This window comes from Penaeus vannamei, chromosome 13 (genome assembly GCF_042767895.1).
Source record: "Penaeus vannamei isolate JL-2024 chromosome 13, ASM4276789v1, whole genome shotgun sequence".
NCBI lineage: Eukaryota > Metazoa > Arthropoda > Malacostraca > Decapoda > Penaeidae > Penaeus > Penaeus vannamei.
In genome coordinates, this window is record NC_091561.1 from 31,252,249 (window position 1) to 31,259,748 (window position 7,500).

General features: G+C 30.5%; 1 protein-coding gene across 3 annotated transcripts in view; it reads left to right on the top strand.

The window, feature by feature from the left end:
- The first annotated feature begins 288 nt into the window (after nucleotides 1-288).
- mrj (DnaJ heat shock protein family (Hsp40) member B6 mrj) overlaps nucleotides 289-7,500 on the top strand; it is a 28,333-nt gene continuing 21,121 nt past the window's right edge. The window contains exon 1 of one of the 3 annotated variants that reach the window (XM_070129165.1): nucleotides 289-414. The gene's annotated coding sequence lies outside the window, so the exon portion shown is untranslated. Of the gene's footprint in view, nucleotides 424-466; nucleotides 573-7,500 lie in introns of those variants that run through there. The other 2 variants (XM_070129164.1, XM_070129167.1) reach the window with 2 other exon arrangements.

Below are 7,500 nucleotides of genomic sequence, written 5' to 3' on the forward strand. Positions count from 1 at the left end.
CAATACGTTGCAATCGTGAGAAAGAGAAAAGGAGAGAGAATGGGAGAGAAAAAGAGACAAAATTTGTTGCATTATCCTTGGATACAAACCGTGAGGGTGGGTCGCGTTTCAATAAAGTCTTAATTTTGCATGTCAACCATTAAACTCTATATAATAAAGCATTTTATCATCCTAACTGACATACATTATCCATGCAAAAATCCCTTCCGAAAGGAACCTGAATGTAGCATTATTTATCCTCCTCGTGGCCAAAGTTGAGCGACGGGCAGCCTCTGGCAACTCGTCCTCTCTCCCCACTACCTGTGCTGCTGCTCGGTCGGTGGCTCGGTCGGTGTCTCAGCTGTTCAGTGGCTCAGCTGTTCTCCTCAACTCGGACTAAATATTACGAGTTACGGAGGTTCGCGAGTCCACCGCGTGAGTAAAGTGAGTAAAAGGCTCGGGACGATAGTGGATTATGGATCAATACAACCAGTAGCGTTGTGTTTCATCGAAGAACCAACGAAAGACCTCTCTCGATAATATTTTTTCTTTGTTTTTTTCTCGTTCTTTTTTTTTCAAAGTGCAAGATCTTTGTAAGTTCCTTTTTTTGGGTGTGCTCTAGAGAAGGTAGGATTGAAGGTGGCAATTTCCTTTAATTTTGTGTTTTAACAGACATAAAAAGTGCTAAAGAAAGATAAATGCCTATTTATTTTTAGTATTGCCATTATTTTCATTCCGAAATTATAATCAACGTGATACTATTTAAAGGGCAAATACGTCAGACTGTGCTACCCATTTTGTGTAATGTGTGTGTGTGCGTGAAGTACTTTGCAAGAAGCGAAGGTAATTGAAGTGAAATTAGAATCATTTGTCTTCTATTACGATGCATTAGCATCTTTTGATTTAGATCATCGCTGGTGAATTCCTAGGATATTATTCGTTTATATGAAAATATCTTTTGAATGTATAAAAGATAAAGTGAAATTCTCTTTAGTTATTCGTTTTAGAGCACGAGTTTTTTGGAATTGAAGATAAGCTGTAGTGAATTCCCTCTGAAATCAACTGTCGATTATTCCAGTTTGTAGATCGATATAGCCAATTTATTATGCAAAGAAAACTTTGCTTTGTTGCTTAGTTCAGATGATACATTGTGATATCAGTATTTTGAATTGTAATTTGAATAGTTGACATTTTGGCTGAATTTGGATAATGAAATGGAAGAGAGTCTTTTTTACTGAATTGGGTTTTCATTCATTTTTTCATGGTTGTAGACTAGGGAAAGTGAAAGTTCAATGGCTGCTTTATTTGTTTTGCTACTTTAGATTGTATTGTGGTTTGGTTAGTGGTTAGGTTACAATAGTTGTCTGATTGACTTTACTGCTATTTGACTTGGCTGTGTATCTGTTATGCCAAGCTTTAAATTAGTGATTACCTTGTATTGGTATATATATGTAAATATATGTAGACAGAAGAAATAGAAAGTAGATAGGTAGATAAATTGATACATGTAGGTACAGATTGAAATTGTTCAGGATATTCTAAGTTTTAACTTTTTCTTTGATTTGCAGTTTTTTGAGCAAAGGCAGAGTAACATGCACTGGAAGTCATTATTAATAGAAGTTTGTTATAGAAGAACATACAGACATACTTATGTAGTGATGCAAGTTCAGTTGCATTATTATTGGTAATGTTGACTTGTTACATGCGTGTATGTCACAAGATTTTTTACTTCTTTGTCAAAGGCCAACTGCCATAATCCAATTTTCCTGATTTTCACCTCTCCAAAATGTGTATAGTATGGCAATACAGAGCTCCTAGTCTGCCCTGGCAAATTATTGTCAAATAAGGAACTAGGTCATGCACAGCCCACCCCGAATGTGCAAGGTGGAGGTTTGTTAGCTTTTACTGGAGTGTAGGCTAATGTATGGAGGCTCTTGCATTTGCCTCATATAGCACGTAGTTGGGTTTGTCTTGCTATCGCATGCTCCCTGACAGATATCATAGCAATATGCAAATATTTTTTTTGAGAGTGGGAAGGGATATTTTGATAGCCCAGTCAACATCATTGAGATAGAAAAAAATATAATTTGAAAGCTGTAGAAGCTGCCTTGTAAAGATTATATTTGTTTGCGTACATGAAAATGGAAAAATCATAGATATACAACATGAAGTCATCATTGGAACAATAAGGACATTATACTTATAAAACATAAGGAATCTCTTATAATTTTTCCTTGCATGCAGTCTGCATTGTAGGAACAACATTTTACTCCACTGGATGATGCTTGAACAATAGATTGCAAATAATAAGATACTAATTGTCATTAATCCCTTTTATCCCTCTCTCTGTATAGCAGGACATAACAGTATGCATGGGAAATGGTTAGCCTCAAGTTTGTGTCATTATGCTATGCTTTTACCTATAGTCTACTTCTTTTTATTGAGCTGAAGATGCACTTGATAGTTTGGTGATGACTAGTGGCAGGGTTAACTAGTAATTAGTGAATAATCATTTGATAATTGACAGGTCATGGATGATGTAAATACTGTGATATTATTTGGACATCTTACACTCAATCAGCCATCACCAAACTGAAGTGTAGCCTATCATTGATTAAAGTTATCACTGCTTGGATAAGAAGAACGGTGCTAAGTTCTTTCTTTCTAGAATTCCAATAACATGCTGACACCAGGCTTGTTTACATGTTTAGTGATTTAGATGGGTCCACAAGCATAAGGAGTTGTTAACGAGACCTACCTGATCTTGCATTATAGATGTTATATTAATACAGGTAGAGATGTTATGATGATTGTTTATATTCTTACTCTTATTCTTATTGGTCGTATATATATATATATATAGACCGTATATACTAGTAATATTAGAATTTATATTTCCCCCAGAAAATTAAAGGAACAGAATAAACAGGTAAAGTCACATAGTAATTGTCTCCTTGATGACTATCCTAAGCCTTTGTGAAGCCATCTATGTGTAAACAAAACCGACAAAACAAACCTACAGTGGCCAGTGTATGTACGGGATACCAGTGGATTAAAAAGTTCAGTCTGTAGTTAGATTCTTACCAGGAGTAAGGAATTCATGGTTATAGTAGAATGATTTTTTATCATTCCTTATATTGTTAGAAAGATCTTTGAAAATTAGGTGAAATGACAAAATAGATGTAATAGTGTTTCCCATCAAATTCAATGTGGCTGGTGACTACAACATAACTTATTAAATTTTTGTTTTATATATATATATATATATATATATATATATATATATATATATATATATATATAATTTACATTTATGTAGAATTCCTACAGGTAGGGTTATCAGTTATTATATGTAGATAATTTGTCACAGCATAGACTGTTACAAACCAGTTTTATGCCTTGGGGATACTTGTGCAGGAAACAGAACATAAGTAACATTTCAAAAGGTACTTAATTGAATTAATGTTACACCAACTGGAAGCTAGTTAGGAAAATGGGTGACAAAGTTGTGAAACTATAAAAGTAATTCTTCGCACACAAAGAATAGTGATCTGTTGATATTTTGCCCTCCAGTAGTGTTTGTGCATATGTTAGTTCCTCTTTGTACTTGATGACCTGCCTACCTTTCAGAGGAAAGATCATGGGGAATTGGGGGTTTAGTAGCAACAAAAACTGAGCAAGACCTAACCAGTGGCTTGATTTTCTTTGTCAGTGTGAAGAGACAGTTTTTAATGAGTAAAGGATGGAAATGTAATATTCAGTGGAAATGGTAATGTCTTTACACATAGGATGGCTCCACAAGTGCATAGCTACCAAGTTATCAATTAGTCAACCCTGCGAGCTCACCTGGGGCAGTACTCAAGAAAGGACTATGACTTTTCTTTGCGATTTTGTTTCTGATTTGTACTGTTAATGCTGGTAATAGAAATAACTTGTAAATCATTATAGACCCTATTTTGATAATCTATTGTAATAAGATAGGGTAAATGTGGCAGTAATTCTTACTGATATAACATCTTTAATATTATACATTTATTATATTTAAATGTGATGTGAATACCGCCACCTTAGTTCATGTCTCCTCGAGGTTTTAGATGATTAGAAAAAAAAATCTTTAGCATGCACAATCATTATTGATGCTGTTATTATTATTATTGACATTATAATTATAATGAGTTTATTGACATTACTAACAGCATTTTAAGATCAAAGAAAATGTATATACAAAAAGGATAAACAGGTGATATAAGATTAGCTTTTTTGTGACTAAGTGCTTGTGGAGTCATCTATATGTAAGATAATTTGTGGAAGCTTTGGGGTAAGCCAGGGACTCTCAAGTTGAATAGTAGGGGAAAAGTATTATCAATGTCTGTAACAAAATGGTCCTTTAAGGAGGAAATTGCTGGTAAAAATAAGTTCTTTATATATGAACCATTTCCTGTCGGGATGGCATGTGTGTACATGCCATTTTTGTTGTGAAATAAGTCGTGAGTGGTATCACATCTCGACCATTTCCACGCCATTGGCTCATCGGCTGGGGCTTGTTTATCTCCATTAGTATTGGTATCATTTGTGTGGTGAAACTTTTAGGCAACAGCAACTAAACTGATGGTAAACCTTCACATTTAAAAATATTCTAAAGATGATATCAAAACATAAGCTCTTAGGTTCCTAATGTTGCCCACAAACTACCGAATGAGCCAGGCACAAACAGGAAACTGTCAGTGCATGCCAATAACCCCATGTCAGTGGCCTACTAGCCACATTTTTTAACCCAAGGGGTCAGTGCATTAGTAAAACAAGAACAAATGTCTTAAGATAACAAAACATTTGAAATCATATTTTATGCTATAGTGGATAGCAAACCTAAAGATTATTAGCTCTGTGACTTAATTATAATATAATCATGTGCTGGTAACATAGCAGAGTTGCCAATTTAACTTGTGCAATACCAGTATTTTGAGAATTTGACCTTTATGAAAAATTAGCTATATTAGTTGCTCTTTATTGAGCTATGTGAAATCCTCAGTTGTAGACATAATAGGATTGTCATGTTTTCTAAAGCATGTAAATGTGAAGGCATGAGTATTATTAAAACATTCAATTTTGTTTAGTAATTAAAAAATTGTTTTAGAATAAGTGCATTAATTTTTTTCTTTTTCTTTACTACTACTACTACTACTGCTACTATTATTATCATTATCATTATTATTATTATTATTATTATTATTATTATTATTATTATTATTATTATTATTATTATTATTATTATTATTATTATTATTATTATTATTATTATTATTATTATTATTATTATTATCATTATTATCATTATTATCATTATTATTATCATTATTATTATCATTATCATTATCATTATCATTATCATTATCGTTATTATATGATAATTATTAGATATTATATGATAATATGATTATTATGATGATGATGATGATGATGTAGGGCTATGCATTTAAGCACACAATGGTTGCAATCTTGATACCAGACCTTGCCATTGTATATATTTCAATGTCTGTTTAAATTATATATATATATATATATATATATATATATATATATATATATATATATATATATATATACATATATATATATATACATATATATATATTTATATATGTATATATATATATAAATGTATATATATATATATATATATGTATATATATATATATCTATATATACATATATATACATATACATATATATATATATATATATATATATATATATATATATATATATATATACATATATATATATATATATATATATATATATATATATATATATATATATATATATATATATATATATATATATATATATATATATATATATATATATATATATATATATATATATATATATATATATATATATATATATACATATATATATATATATATATATACATATATATATATATATATACATATATATACATATATACATATATATATATATATATATATATATATATATATATATATATATATATATATATAATTTTTTTTTTTTATTATTATTTTTTTTTTCATATAAAAAATTGACTTGATTTGATTGGTATTGATAGAACAAATAAAAATGAGATACCCACATCATGATCTTGACCATTGTAGGTATAGGTTTGTAAACTTTCCACATGATTTGACATCAAATAAGAAACCAGTCTAAGCTCTTATCATGTATAAATACACAGGATGGAAGTTTGTTAGCCTTTGCTATAGAGTGAAAGGTGAAAGATGATGCATATTGCTTTACCACCCTATATTCAGTTTTGTTTTATTTTATAACAACATTATTTTCTGTTTGCATTGAAACTCATCATACTTAATTATGTGAAAAATAAAATGTTCATTGATTTACTCATTTTGTCTGCTGATTTCTTGAAGCTTACTGATTTGCATTTGTGTAAAGGTTAAATTATCCTATTCTGATAAACTATCATTCAGCAGTATAAACGATTTTTTAAAACTGTTGTCAGTTTTATTTGAGTGATGAATGCTGTTAGTTATATGTGGCTGATTTAGAGTTTCAAAGCATAATCTGTTATTATTTGAAATTATTTAAAGACCTGGAGAACAACCTCTGTTGTACATCCAACTGATCCATTGTACATTGATTGCAAAGTGTTTTGTCTCATTTTGAGAACACTTGGCCTGACTCAATGGATATTCATTATACAGACATGCATGTATATAGAAATGAATATCTATCATTGTAGACATACATATCTACTGGAGAGATAAATTGATGAGTGTATGTATATCAGATAGATAGATATGTATTTATTTCAGTGTTTATGCATGTCTGTATACATGAATATCAATTGAATTGGGCCTCGCACACTTTACAAACTGGCCAATGGAATCGGGTGCTTTGTTGATTGCGAAGTTGCCGAGGCACTGGCCGTGGAACACCAGTCAATTTACCCAAAGAGAACTAAATTTCTCCCAATCATAATTTCTATGACAACCTTTTTAAACCAGGGATTGAATATAGGAAATAATGAAGATTTCTGCGGCATCAGTGATGGAAATATTAATGACTGCAAACAAAAATATGATTATCCTCAATGCTTCTGATGTAATGATATTGTAAAAAAGTAAAATAGAAAGATATTCCAGAAAGATAAAACCCATCTTTTGGTTGGAGTATCACCTTCAAAGTGTTAAGTTTACTGCCAGTGTGTTTGTTCTTGCTCCTATATTAACAAGTTCTATTTTTGGTTAAATGATGAAACACAGGTTTTTCTTACACATAATTTTGTTACATATAATGAAATAGTTTTTAAATATCTAAATGTACTTAGAGTGGATGTTGGTTCTAGCCACACCTAAGTGTTTTCAAAGGATCAATGAGCATTATTTTCAACTTCCTTGCTTTGAGGATGTCATTATGCTAAAATACTAGTATCAGTAAAACCTTATATAACCTGATAGATTCAGTGTTTCACATACAATATTGGAAATTAAATTATTATTTTTAGAATACCAT